The 13,300-nt window shown below is 35.0% G+C and overlaps 1 protein-coding gene across 1 annotated transcript in view; it reads right to left on the bottom strand.

Moving 5' to 3' along the window:
* The window catches only part of LOC150105963 (DNA-directed RNA polymerase III subunit RPC3-like), a 136,783-nt gene that overhangs the window by 48,809 nt on the left and 74,674 nt on the right, over positions 1-13,300 (bottom strand). The window lies entirely within an intron of this gene.

Genomic DNA, 13,300 nt, shown 5'->3' with positions numbered 1-13,300 from the left:
AAAAAAAAAATATGACTACAGTCAACTTTTGTTAGAGCCAATTTGTGAGGACTACACAAATAGATTTTTTTGTGGTGAATTCCATTGTTTATAGATAAAATGTATTTGAAATTTCATTTAAAACAGCAATGCAGTTATGTGGCTTTGGTCAACATTTTTCATTCGTTTCTTTTAGGAAGTTGTTGTTGTTTGGGGTTCCCCCAATTTTCCTCATCTGTCCCTTAGGACAAGTTATGAAGGATTTTAAGTATGCATTTTTGACTGTAGAGCCATGCGTGTTCACGGGCTGGTTTGCCTGTTTTGAGAGACAAAAAACTCCAAGTTTCTGGGTGATAAAATCTTTTACCTCCATATGAGACCAGCTAACTCACTTTTAGTCAAAAGAAACCAGATAAGGTTCTTCATGTTATGGACAGGAATCAAACCCAGGTCTTTCCAACCAAAGGGCTTCATCTATACCAACTGAGTTATGAAGGCTCTTGTTATAACAAGTGAGTTGGTTATAATAATGTTTGCCATAGTCAGAGTGGACTGACTGTATATAAAAAGAAATAAATATTAGTAAATTAATGCAACGTGTATTAAATTTAAAGTTTCAGAATTTTTTTTTTTTCTTTCATCAGAACTGCTTCAATTTGGAATTTAGTGAAGTTATGTGCTTATATAGAACTCTTAACACAAATCAGAGTTAGATTCATGACTTATCATCCAGTGTAACACTACCACCTACTTATTAGACGGCTTGCAAAATTCCTGTTTGATCTCGAGTGAAGGGGCTTCTGATTATTTAACACTCAGTTCACCTATAATACTGATGTACTATAGACTACTAGCCTTTCATGTGTGGGATACACACACATGTGAACATAATAATACTTCACACCTGAATAGTTCAAATGACTGCTAGGAGGCAATGGGAAAGAAAGATGACAACAAACGAAGCATTTGCAACAAGAGACTTGAATTTTCCTCTGAGTAAACTATTAATGGCTCATTTAATCTATTTCAGTGTACTTCAGTCTTCTATGCATTTCTATGCATTTTTTTTTTTGGTATGTCTCTTGTCATCATCATCATGCATGTTAAGGATTTAGGGCTAGAGTTGCTGTTCTGGCCTTACAAGTCATTGTTGAATCTCTTAAGAGGATGTCCTGGTTTTTTTTTTTCCCTAATGTAATTTAAGGCTTGTTTTGGTAATCTTTCTGTTTTCATTCTTTCAACATGTAACATCCATTTATGTTTATAGTTTTTAATTTTTTTCTATTACTGATTTCTGGTTTAATTCTTTCATAATTTCTTCATTTCTTTTGTGATCAAATAGAGTATAGTTTGCAGTTTTTCTCATAAACCTTATTTCAGCTGTTTGTCTTCTCTTTGTTTACCATCATCAAATTCCTGCAATGTACCCTCAAGGGGTGTACACGATATGATAATACTAAATGAAAAAATTACATCATCACTAACTTCCTATCTACAATTTTCTTCCAAATCAGTCTGTTACTTGTCAAGACTCCAACATTATCAGATCTTATATTACTATCGTCTAAGGCACTTTGTACCATATCAATCCACCTATATCTTGGTCTTCCTCTGGATCGTTTTCCTACCAACCTGGTAGAGAACACCTGTTTTGCTAATATTTCCTCGCCAATTCTGTTTAAGTGACCATATGACCTGAGATTTGCTCTGCTAATGCATTCCTGGATGTTGACAATGTCAAGTTCTTTCCTAATATCCTCAATTTTAATATGATATTGCCATTGATGCCATCTGTTCACGCCTATTCTCAGGACTCTCATATCTGCGGTCTCTAGTCTTTGGTCAAGTGTTTTACTTCTGACCCAGCTCTCAGAACCATAAGTTAAAACCGGTTTGAACACTGTCTTGCATACAGCTAATTTAGTGTTCCGACTAATTTCTCTCTTATTCCATATGAATTTATTCAATTGACTCCCTACCATACCAGCTTTGCTGATTCTGTTGTCTATTTCTATATTTAATTTACCATCTTCAGTAAAAATTGCCTAAGTAGCTGAAATGTTTCACTTGTTCCACAGGTTCTCCATTCACAACACAGTTGACATTTTCAATGACACTGCCTATTTTCATTGTCTTTGTCTTTTTATTGCTGATCTTCATACCATATCTATTACAACAGCTATTAAATTTAGTCAGAGAATCTTGCAGACGTGTAACGGATTTATTTAGAAGTATAACATCATCCGCATAAAGCAAAGAGCTGACATTAACATCTCCAATTCTCATATCATGTTTAATACCACTTTCCTTCATAATGTGATCCATATAGATAATGAATAACAGAGGGGATAATGTACATCCTTGTCTCACACCAGATTTAACATTAAACCATCTTCCTGTACTTCCTTCAATTCTAACTGCTGACTTACAACTCAAATAAAGACTAAGTATTGCTTGATATAATGCCCCATTGACACCGTATAACTGTAGCTTATTGAATAGCTTCTCTCTGGGTACCTTGTCATATGCCTTTTCCAAATTGACAAAACTTAAATACAGATCTCTGATATATTCCCATTCTTTCTCGACTATTTGTCGTAAAGTGAAGATCTGATCCTGACAGCCTCTATTTGGCCTGAATCCAGCTTGTTCTTCACCAAGCTTTTCTTCCACAATTCTTCTCAACCGTTTCTCAAGTCTACTTGCATAGATCTTGCCAGGAACACTCAGTAGGGAAATACCTCTGTAATTCTCACATTCGGTTTTATTTCCCTTTTTATATATGGGTACTATGAGAGCTCTACTCCAATCATCGGGAATTCGTCCCTCTGTCCAGGCTTTCTGAACTATGCAGTGCAGCCACTGTAAGACTCTTATACCACCATACTTCAGCATTTCTGGTCGAATATCATCTACTCCTGCTGCCTTTCCACATTTCAAGCCTTTGATGGCTTTTTCTACTTCAAGCTGGTCAGTGTTTTTTACCACTGTGCTGTCATCACTGCTTGTTTCATTTAGCAGTTTTTCACAGTAATTGCTCCATACTTCAAGGATATCTTTTTCATCCGTTTTCATGTCACCTTTATCAACTCTAATTCCTTTTGCAGCACTCTTTTCTCCATTTCTAAGCATCTTCAACAACTTCCAGACTATTTTACCACCTTCTTGATATTTATTTTCTATATTCTTGCCAAAGTCCTCCCATGACTTTTGTTTAGGTAGTTTTACACAGTGTTTAGCATTCTTGCATTTGTCTCTGTATTCTCTAAGAGCACAAGCTGACTTATTTGCCAGGAACTTTTGATATGCTTCCTTCTTTTCCTTCACTTCCTCTGTGTCCACCAGAGAGCTCTGATTTTTTTTATCCTTGCAGACAACCTCACCACATGCCTCTCTGGCAGAATCAATTAATGTTTTCTTCAGAGTTTGTCACTGAATCTCCAAGGTTTGGTTTCTGTTCTCAAACTCTTTCATTTTTTCTTCAATAATCTTTGTGTATTTTAGTCTACAGTTCACATCTGAGAGATGCTTAACATTTTTTTGCTTTAAAACTTTCTTACATGTTATTCTTTTCAATATAAAATTAAATTTTATCCTACTCAAGACTAAATAGTGATCACTTCCAATTTCAAATTCTCTGTACACTCTGGTGTCCTGCACCAGGGAGAAAACATCACTATCAACAATAACATAGTCAATGAGACTTTTCTTATTCCTAGCCTCTTCTCTCCACGTGAATTTGTGCACATTTTTATGTGGGAACATGGTGTTAGTAATAACCAGTCATGTCCTGAGCAGAAATCCAACAGATATTTGCGATTATTATTAGCTTTGCTTTTTTCTCCAAATTTCTCCAAAATAGTTTTGTATGTCTGACAATCATTTCCTACTCTGCTATTTAGATCCCCAACAAGGACAAACTTTTCCTTTTTCATTGTGTCAGTTGCTTTTTCTAAAGCCTCAAAAAAATCTTCCACTTCTACCTTAGGAGAACCTTCTGTGGGACCATAGGCACAAATAAGCCTCATTGTCCAGTTCCCCATTCTCATATTTGCCCACATTACTCTACTTGAGACTGACTGTCATTCAAGAAGATTAGCCTCATATTTTGTGTTGAATACTATGGCTACTCCTTCTTTTCCTTGATTGTCATTGCCAGAATATAACATTTTGTATTTATTGCTCAGAAAAATATCACCAGTTTTTGTCTTTTTTGTTTCAGTCACCCCTATTATGTTTATCTGGTACTTATCTAATTCCTCAGCTAGCTCCATTTCTTTGCCATTCAGGCTTCTTATGTTGATAGTACCAATCTTTAACTCTGGTGATGTTGAGTTGGAGTTTGTTTTCATATTTGTTCCAGTAGCTGACTTTTCGCTGCTCACCCTAGTTCCCTGGCAAAAACAATGGGAGGCTTGTTTAAACAGGTGACACCCCAGCAGGCATGAAATTTTGTAATGTCGTACCATCATTTTTTATTTTGGTTTAACCAATAAGAATACAATTTGGTCGGCTAAATCCCAAATTGCTAGCCCATCCTCGTTCGTTCAGTATCCAAGTAGATACCCAACAAGGTGCACCACGAGAAGGTGAGGATTGGACATTAGGTCAGAAGCCCTGGTCGGTTCTCCGCATTCCTTTAAAGGCTATGTGGAGGTCTCCTGTCAGGAACACATATCGATACTTGAAGTAGAAAAAGCCATCAAAGGCTTGAAATGTGGAAAGGCAGCAGGAGTAGATGATATTCGACCAGAAATGCGAAGTATGGTGGCATAAGAGTCTTACAGTGGCTGCGCTGCATAGTTCAGAAAGCCTGGACAGAGGGACAAATTCCCGATGATTGGAGTAGAGAACTCTCATAGTACCCATATATAAAAAGGGAAATAAAACTGAATGTGAGAATTACAGAAGTATTTCCCTACTGAGTGTTCCCGGCAAGATCTATGCAAGTACACCTGAGAAACGGATGAGAAAATTTGTGGAAGAAAAGCTTGGTGAAGAACAAGCTGGATTCAGGTCAAATAGAGGCTGTCAGGATCAGATCTTCACTTTACAACAAATAGTCGAGAAAGCATGGGAATATATCAGAGATCTGTATTTAAGTTTTGTCAATTTGGAAAAGGCATATGATAAGGTACCAAGACAGAAGCTATTCAATACGCTGCAGTTATATGGTGTCAATGGGGCATTATATCAAGCAATACTTAGTCTTTACTTGAGTTGTAAGTCAGCAATTAGAAATGAAGGAAGTACAGGAAGATGGTTTAATGTTAAATCTGGTGTGAGACAAGGATGTACATTATCCCCTCTGTTATTCATTATCTATATGGATCACATTATGAAGGAAAGTGGTATTAAACATGACATCAGAATTGGAGATGTTAATGTCAGCTCTTTGCTTTATGGATGATGTTATATTTCTAAATAAATCCGCTACAAGTCTGCAAGATTCTCTGACTAAATTTAATAGCTGTTGTAATAGATATGGTATGAAGATCAGCAATAAAAAGACAAAGACAATGAAAATAGGCAGAGTTATTGAAAATGTCAACTGTGTTGTGAATGGAGAACCTGTTTAATAAGTGAAACATTTCAGCTACTTAGGCACAATTTTTACTGAAGATGGTAAATTAAATATAGAAATAGACAACAGAATCAGCAAAGCTCGTATGGTAGGGATTCAATTGAATAAATTCATATGAAATAAGAGAGAAATTAGTCGGAACACTAAATTAGCTGTATGCAAGACAGTGTTCAAACCGGTTTTAACTTATGGTTCTGAGAGCTGGGTCAGAAGTAAAACACTTGACCAAAGACTAGAGACCGCAGATATGAGAGTCCTGAGAATAGGCGTGAACAGATGGCATCAATGGCAATATCATATTAAAAACGAGGATATTAAGAAAGAACTTGGCATTGTCAACATCCAGGAATGCATTAGCAGAGCTAATCTTAGGTGGTATGGTCACTTAAACAGAATGGGCAAAGAAAGATTAGCAAAACAAGTGTTCTCTGCCAGGTTGGCAGCAGAACGACTCAGAGGTAGACCAAGATATAGGTGGATTGATACGGTACAAAGTGCCTTAGACAATAGAAATATAAGATCTGATAATGTTGGAGTCTTGACAAGTAACAGACTGATTTGGAGGAAAATTGTAGATAGGAAGTTAGTAATGATGTAATTTTTTCAGGTAGTACTATCATATCCTGTACACCCCTGGAGGGGGCATGGCAGGAATTTGATGATGATGATGACAATGATGGGGCAAACAAGATGAAAACTTTATTTGTAAAATTTCTTGGTGATATCGAAAATATCAAATACAATTCAAACTGATTTCACTTTATATACATGTGTGCATGCATATACATCTTTATTTGCTTTACATATCATCAATTCCCAACTCCTACACTATCTTGAAGACACTCACCAAATAAATGATCGCCAGTATGGATTCCGCCATTGCCGATGAGCAGGAGATCTACTCACATACGTCACCCATCTCTGGAAAAATGCAATGGAGAGGTTTGGCAAATCTCAAGTGGTTGCACTAGATATCTCCAAAGCCTTTGACCGGGTCTGGCACAAAGGCCTACTAGGCAAACTACCATCATCTGGTCTGATACAGAACTTCTGTAGTTGGATTGCCAGCGTTTTGTTTGGATGCAATCAGCTTTCTGATGGTGGACGGCTCCCTATCCTCTCACCACTCAATTAATGCTGGGGTCCCACAAGGTTCTGTTCTATCACCAACCCTCTTCCTGCTATATATCAATGACCTACTGCAACTGACCTCCAACTCAATACACAGTTTTGCAGATGACAGCACACTTCACTCCTCGCTTGCATTTGATAAGCCTTACCCTTCGCATCTCACCTCAACCTACAGAACATCAACCACCACCACCACCACCCTCAACTCCGATCTCCAAGCCATCCTACAATGGGGTTCAGATAACCTCGAATTTCAACGGCAACAAAACCCAGTTCTGTACTATTTCCCATAAAAAAGAACCATTTTTCCCCAGTATCCATTTTGACGATACCCCGAATTTCCAGTGATTCCAAGAAGCGACATAAACATATTATCACAACCATTGCATCCTCAGCCTCAAAAAAACTAGGATTTCTCTTTCGCTCAAGATATTACTTCACCCCTGAACAGCTACTAACATTATACAAATCACAAATATGCCCAGCTATTGAATACTGCTTCCACATATGGGGTGGGGCCCCTAAAAGCTCTCTCAAAATGCTTGACTCAACACAGAGGAGAGAGCAATGAGACTTATCAACGAGTCATCCCTTACCAACTCCCCCCCCACCCCCCCCACCCCCACTTTCATACAGACGTATGGTCTCTGCAGTATGTATATTCTACAAATATTTCCATGGGAAATGCTCATCCGAAATAAATAACGTCAATAATTCCTCTGCTCGGTACAAAGCTCATTGGAACACGTGCAGCTGCTGCACAACATCCCTTCACAGTACACCTAGAAACAAGCAAAACAAGTTTCTTCTCCTCTTCCTTTATCCCTGCAACTGCTGCACTGTGAAACAGTCTCCCACCTGCTGTGTTCCCCAAGGAATACAATTTAAAGTCATTCAAATCAAATGTAAACAAATTCCTCCTTTCCCAACCCACTACCCATACATGGTACTAATGTACTATAGGTTGACCAACCAACCTCCTATGTATGGGCCCAACATAAAAAAATAAAATAAATAAAATAAAATAAAAAATCATTTCGTTCTGCAACAGTGACTTCATTATAAAGCCTGTTAACATATATACTGTGTTTGGCACTATAATAAAACCAGTTCTGGTGTGTATCTAGTATAGTGTTTGTGGGAAGAAATGTGTTTTTTCTTTACAAAAAATCCTTCCAGTTGCCTCTGCTAATTTAGTACTTAGACTGCAAATGTCCGTGTACTGTATTTAGTGATACAATAAAACTACTACTTCTTTTTCTTTCTTCTGCAGTACCTGTTGGGGATGGAATGTTTCCAGTTTTCTAAAAGAACAGATGAATCCTTTGTCGGAACAGATAAATCCATTGATCTCCAACAAAATACTAGAATATGCGAGATATATATTATTCATAAGACAAGAGCTGCTGACAAAAAAAAAAAATATATATATATATATATATATATATATATATATACACAAATAAAACATAGGATTTGTGAAACAGATAATTCCAATGATGATGATCTGAAGAAATTATTTATGAATATACTATTATGTAAAAAGTGTATAATCATCATCAGTGAATAAAAGGAAATTCTTTGAAAATTAAGCAAAATATAAATAAAGCTGAGAAATAAACACATAACAAGCACAACAAATTTTACAAGATAATTTGCTGCTCCATTAACCAACACGTATTCCTTCCTCACCTAGATAATCACCTGATCACTGGATTAGTTATATCACTGTAATTATTTACTGAGCTACCAAATGTATACAGTTGGTGTGTTTATTATTGGTTAGTTATTAATATTTTGCAAACAAATCACTTTCACATTCCTCATAAATTTTATTTCCATCATTATATTCAGGACTTCAGAAATACAACTTAAATCTATTAGCTACAAAATACTTTTACCTGCTACAGGTATTGATCTACTTTATATAAACATTGTTATAGGTGATGTTTAAGAAAAACAACTAAATGTCATGTTGGCAAAACAAAGTAAGACATTTTTAAATTCTCATGATACATTATAAAACAGAAATATGCTTTCCTTTAATGTGGGTTTAAAATGCTCATCACAACTCATCAACTTGTGTTTTCTTTCATTTATTTTTCATAATGAAGGATGAATTTATATAAATTGTCCATAAACAATAATTTAATAGGAAAGAAATAATTAAATCAAAGCACTAATATAACATGTAATGGTGGTTAATATTTTTTTGCTTCATGACTGAAATGAAAACTGAAAGTGTGACTTATAGTGGAGCATGTGCAGAAAGTGTCAAAAGAAATACTATAACTAAGAGAAATGATGGGATTTCTGGAACTCAAAAACAAACATTTATGAAGTCTTTCATATAGAAAGAAAAATGGTTAAAAGCTATCAATTGTTATGTTATGACAACGACAGAGCAACTGTCACAGGAAAGAGGACGTGGCAGGCTGAGTTTTTAATTATCATGAGAAAGCAAACAGACTCTTTTACACAGAAAGAAAAACAAAGAAGATAGAAGGACAGAAGTAAAGATGACTGATTTATATTATGACTTTTACAGAAACCAGCAACTACTAAAATTGCAAATATTTTGCCAATTCTTTTAAAGAATATAGTGGTTGAATTAAGGATTTCAGATCCAGATGTTTTATTTCCAACTCTCTGGAAATAAAACTTCTTTAATAAATTTGTTGGCAGCCACCCATGATCAAATAACTTGACAGAAAAAGTGTAAATTATTAAAAAAAAAAAAAATATATATATATATGTTAAAGATACCAAGCTATTTTAAACCTGGTTTTACTCAATTCCCCAAATAAGCAAACAGACAAACAAGTCAAGTTTGCACCTGCATGTATTGGAAGTCTAGCTGACCCTCAAAGTAGTGCAAGTCAAGGCAACTCATGGTAAAATTAGAATATGCTCTGATCACTATTCTTAATATTTACCCTTAATGCACAGCCCATCTCCTTGAGATGTATGATGCTATGTATTAAAGGCAAGGGAGCCATTACCCAGACCAGTTTCGACCTCTGACTTGTTTGTCAGTTTTCTTACTTGGGAAATGGAGTAAAACAAGGTTTAAAATAGCTTGGTATCTTTTAACAATTATTATACCCAAGGTAAAATACTTTCTACACATACACACACACACATATATATATATATATATATTATTATTATTTATTTATTTCATTTTTTTTTTTTTGAATATGCTTAGAATGAGGCTGAAAATTCACTTGCCATTTGTCCCTGATAACTCACTGTGGTGAGTGGATTTCTAGAACCTTGATTATAGCTAGTTTATAGGATCACATGTTATTTGCTCCATCAGGCAACTTATAGAACACACATAATATCACAAATGTTAATTATTAATAACTTGTTTCTGATAAAGTATTTCTATTTACACTTGTTCTTTCTTTCTCTCTTATATTCCTCATTTTCACATTCTCCTTAATTATTATTTTCTAATATATCTAAAACAACCCTCCCCCTCCTTCCAATGAAGGTTTGTTACAACTGTAGAACTGTCACAATATGCAGTGCATTCTGCTGATACACAAGCACAGTGTTTTCACTCATCCCATCAGATGGTTAGGGTTGTGGCAAGACCCTGATTGCATTGTTGTGACAATGTTAACACGTTCGCTGCCAACCACGAGTATACTCGTAGTTGGTAAACCAGCTACGAGTATACTCGTATGACGCTTACCGCCGGCAATGAGATTACCGTACTGACCTTGAAGAAGTGAAATTGCTCGGCGTACGGGAACAGACTATGCCGAAGTAGCATGGCAGCGAACGTGTTAAACAAGGTCCCTACTGTTTTTGGAAACTAGAGAGAAGAGCAAAAAGCTGGCTACTATAACAAGCTCAAAATTCAAGACAAGCACTACAGACATACAAAGTTTGAACTAAAAGAGAAGTGAAATGGTAGAATAGAAGTATCAAGAAGGAGTAGCTATAGTCTCAAAGACCAAACATGAACATAATTATCTTGAATGGCAAGCAGAGTGATGTGGGTAAACATCAAAATGAGAAATTAGTCAGTGAGACTTATTTGTGCTTATAGTCCAATAAGATGTTCTTCTAAGCAAGAAGTAGAAAAAAATTTTCTCTTTAGAGAGGACAGCGGTATAAAGTAAAAGGAAATGCTGGTTTTTGTTGGAGATCTAAATAACAGAGTAGATATAAAAATATGTTGAAGATTAAGAGAAAAGGGCTAATAATAAGAATGTAAGTACCTGCTAGAGTTCTGTTCAGGACACACACACTACACATCACTAACACCATCTTCCAACATACAGATATGCATAAATTTACATTTAGAGAAGATACCAGGATTATGGATAGAAATATCTGCAAGGTGGTCCAGGACAGAAGAATATACAGGGGATTTGAAACAAAGTAATCATCATTTATTTTTGAGCAAAGTAAATATCATATTGAAAAGAAAAATGTGTAAGAAATCTTTAATAAGAAACAAAGTTCAGCATCTTTCAGGTGAACTGACGACTTTTTATAATTTTATTTATGAAGTCTTTCATATAGAAAGACTTCATAAATAAAATTATAAAAAATATTGTTTTAGACTGTAATGGTGAACTAAAGTGGCAGCAATGGAAAAAGAAATCATACCAAAATTTCCTAGCAAGTAAGTCAGCATGTACTCTATGAACAATACAGAATGTGAAATATGGAAAGGCAGCTAAAGTAGATGATATTTGACTAAAAATGCTCAAGAATGGAGGTATGAAAAGTTTTACAATGGTTGCACTACATAATTTGGAAGGCATTAGAAAGTTGAATGAATTCCAGATCATTGGAATAAAGCTCTTATATATAGTCATCTATAAATAAGTGAAAGAAAACAATTTGAGAATTGCAAAAGAATTTTCATACTGTTTGTTCCAGGTAAGATTTATGAAGTATATTTGAGAAGAGGCTAAGAAAAATTGCCAAAGAAAGACTTAAAGAAGAACAAGCTTAGTTCAAGCTTAGTTAAGATAGACAGTTGAGAAATCATGGGAATACACAAGAATCTATATTTAAGATTTTCAAGATCTGTAAAAAGTATGTGCAAGATGTCACGGGAAAAGCTCTTCAAAATGCTATAGTTATATGGTGTAAATGGGACATTATATTAAAATACAGTCTACATTTGAGTTATATGTCAGCAGTTGGAATTGATGGAGGTAAAGAAAGATAATCTGATGCAAAATCGGCAAAATTTGATGCAAAACAACATTCTGAAGGAAAGTAGCATTAAATCTGATATCAAAATCAGTGATGTTAATCCCAGCTTTTTACATTATGCAGATGATGTTATATTTAGATAAATCCAGTACAAGCCTGCAGGATTCAGTGACTAAAAAAAAATAAAAATTAGGCAGAAACATTGATAACATAAACTGCATCCTGAATGGAGAACCTATAATAGAAGAAGTAAAGATTTCACAGCTATTTAGGCAAAATTTTAAATGATGGGAAATTAAATATGGAATAAGTGAGAAATAGTCACAACACCAAACTAGCTATATTCAAGATAGTACTGAAAGCAAGTTTAATGGATCTGACAACTGAGTTAGAAATAAAACACTTGATAAAAGAGAGACCATAGATACAAGTTTTGAAAAACAATTGGAGAGTGAAGAGAGAGTATCAACAGCAGAATCATATTAAACACAAGGATATTAAGAAGGAATCTGCTATTGTTAGGAATTTTAGAGTCTGTGAAGAAAGAAACTCACATGGTACGGTCACTACCAAATGGGGAAAGATTTAGTAACACAGGAATTTGCCAAGATACTAAAAAGATCCATTGGAAGAGGAAGATCCAGGAGGACTGACACAATAAGAAGTGTCTTGAGTACTGAAATATAAAGATATATTACTGGAGTCCTGGAAATAAGGCAAATCTGAAGGAAATTGTTAATAGGAATTTAGTAATGATGTAAACTTTTTATTACACCCTCAGAATAACAATCAGCAATAAAAATATGAAAAGTTTGCAAATAGGCAGGAAAACAGAAGATCAACTCCACTGATTTCAGAAGTGAATCTAACAATGAGGTTACAAAGTTTTGTTATTAGGTACAGATTTTAATGAAGATGGAAAATTAAATATGAAAAGAAGATAACAGAATAAGCAAGGCTAGGGGAAAGTCATTTAAAATACATTTATATGCAACTAGAGAGAGAGAGAGATAAATCAATCAAATGCTCCTGCTGCCAATAGTTGGTTGGAGAGCTGGATCAGGAGTACAATAGTTGATCAGACTGGAGACTGATATGTGAGTTCTGAAAGTGAATAGATGCCATCAACAGCAGAAGCATATTAAAAATGAAGACATAGATTAGAACAAGATGCTGTTGATATTTAAAAAATGTGCAAACAGAACTAATCTACAATGGCCACTTAAACAGAATAGGAAATGAGAAATTAGCAATAAAACAAAAATGGCAGGAAAAAAGATCCAGATGAAGACCAAGATGGAGGTGGTGTGATGCAATAAGAATTTTAGATGTACAAGTAATAGCTGATGAAATCAAAGACCTGTCAAATAAGAGAACATAAAAATAAATAAATAAATAAAACTGATCTGAAACAAGTCA

This window comes from Typopeltis vanoorti, chromosome 6 (assembly GCF_054136105.1).
Source record: "Typopeltis vanoorti isolate ZY-2024b chromosome 6, IOZ_Tvanoo_1.0, whole genome shotgun sequence".
Classification (NCBI taxonomy): domain Eukaryota; kingdom Metazoa; phylum Arthropoda; class Arachnida; order Uropygi; family Thelyphonidae; genus Typopeltis; species Typopeltis vanoorti.
Note: the sequence above shows the minus strand (reverse complement) of the source record. Positions and strands in the feature narration are given on the sequence as shown.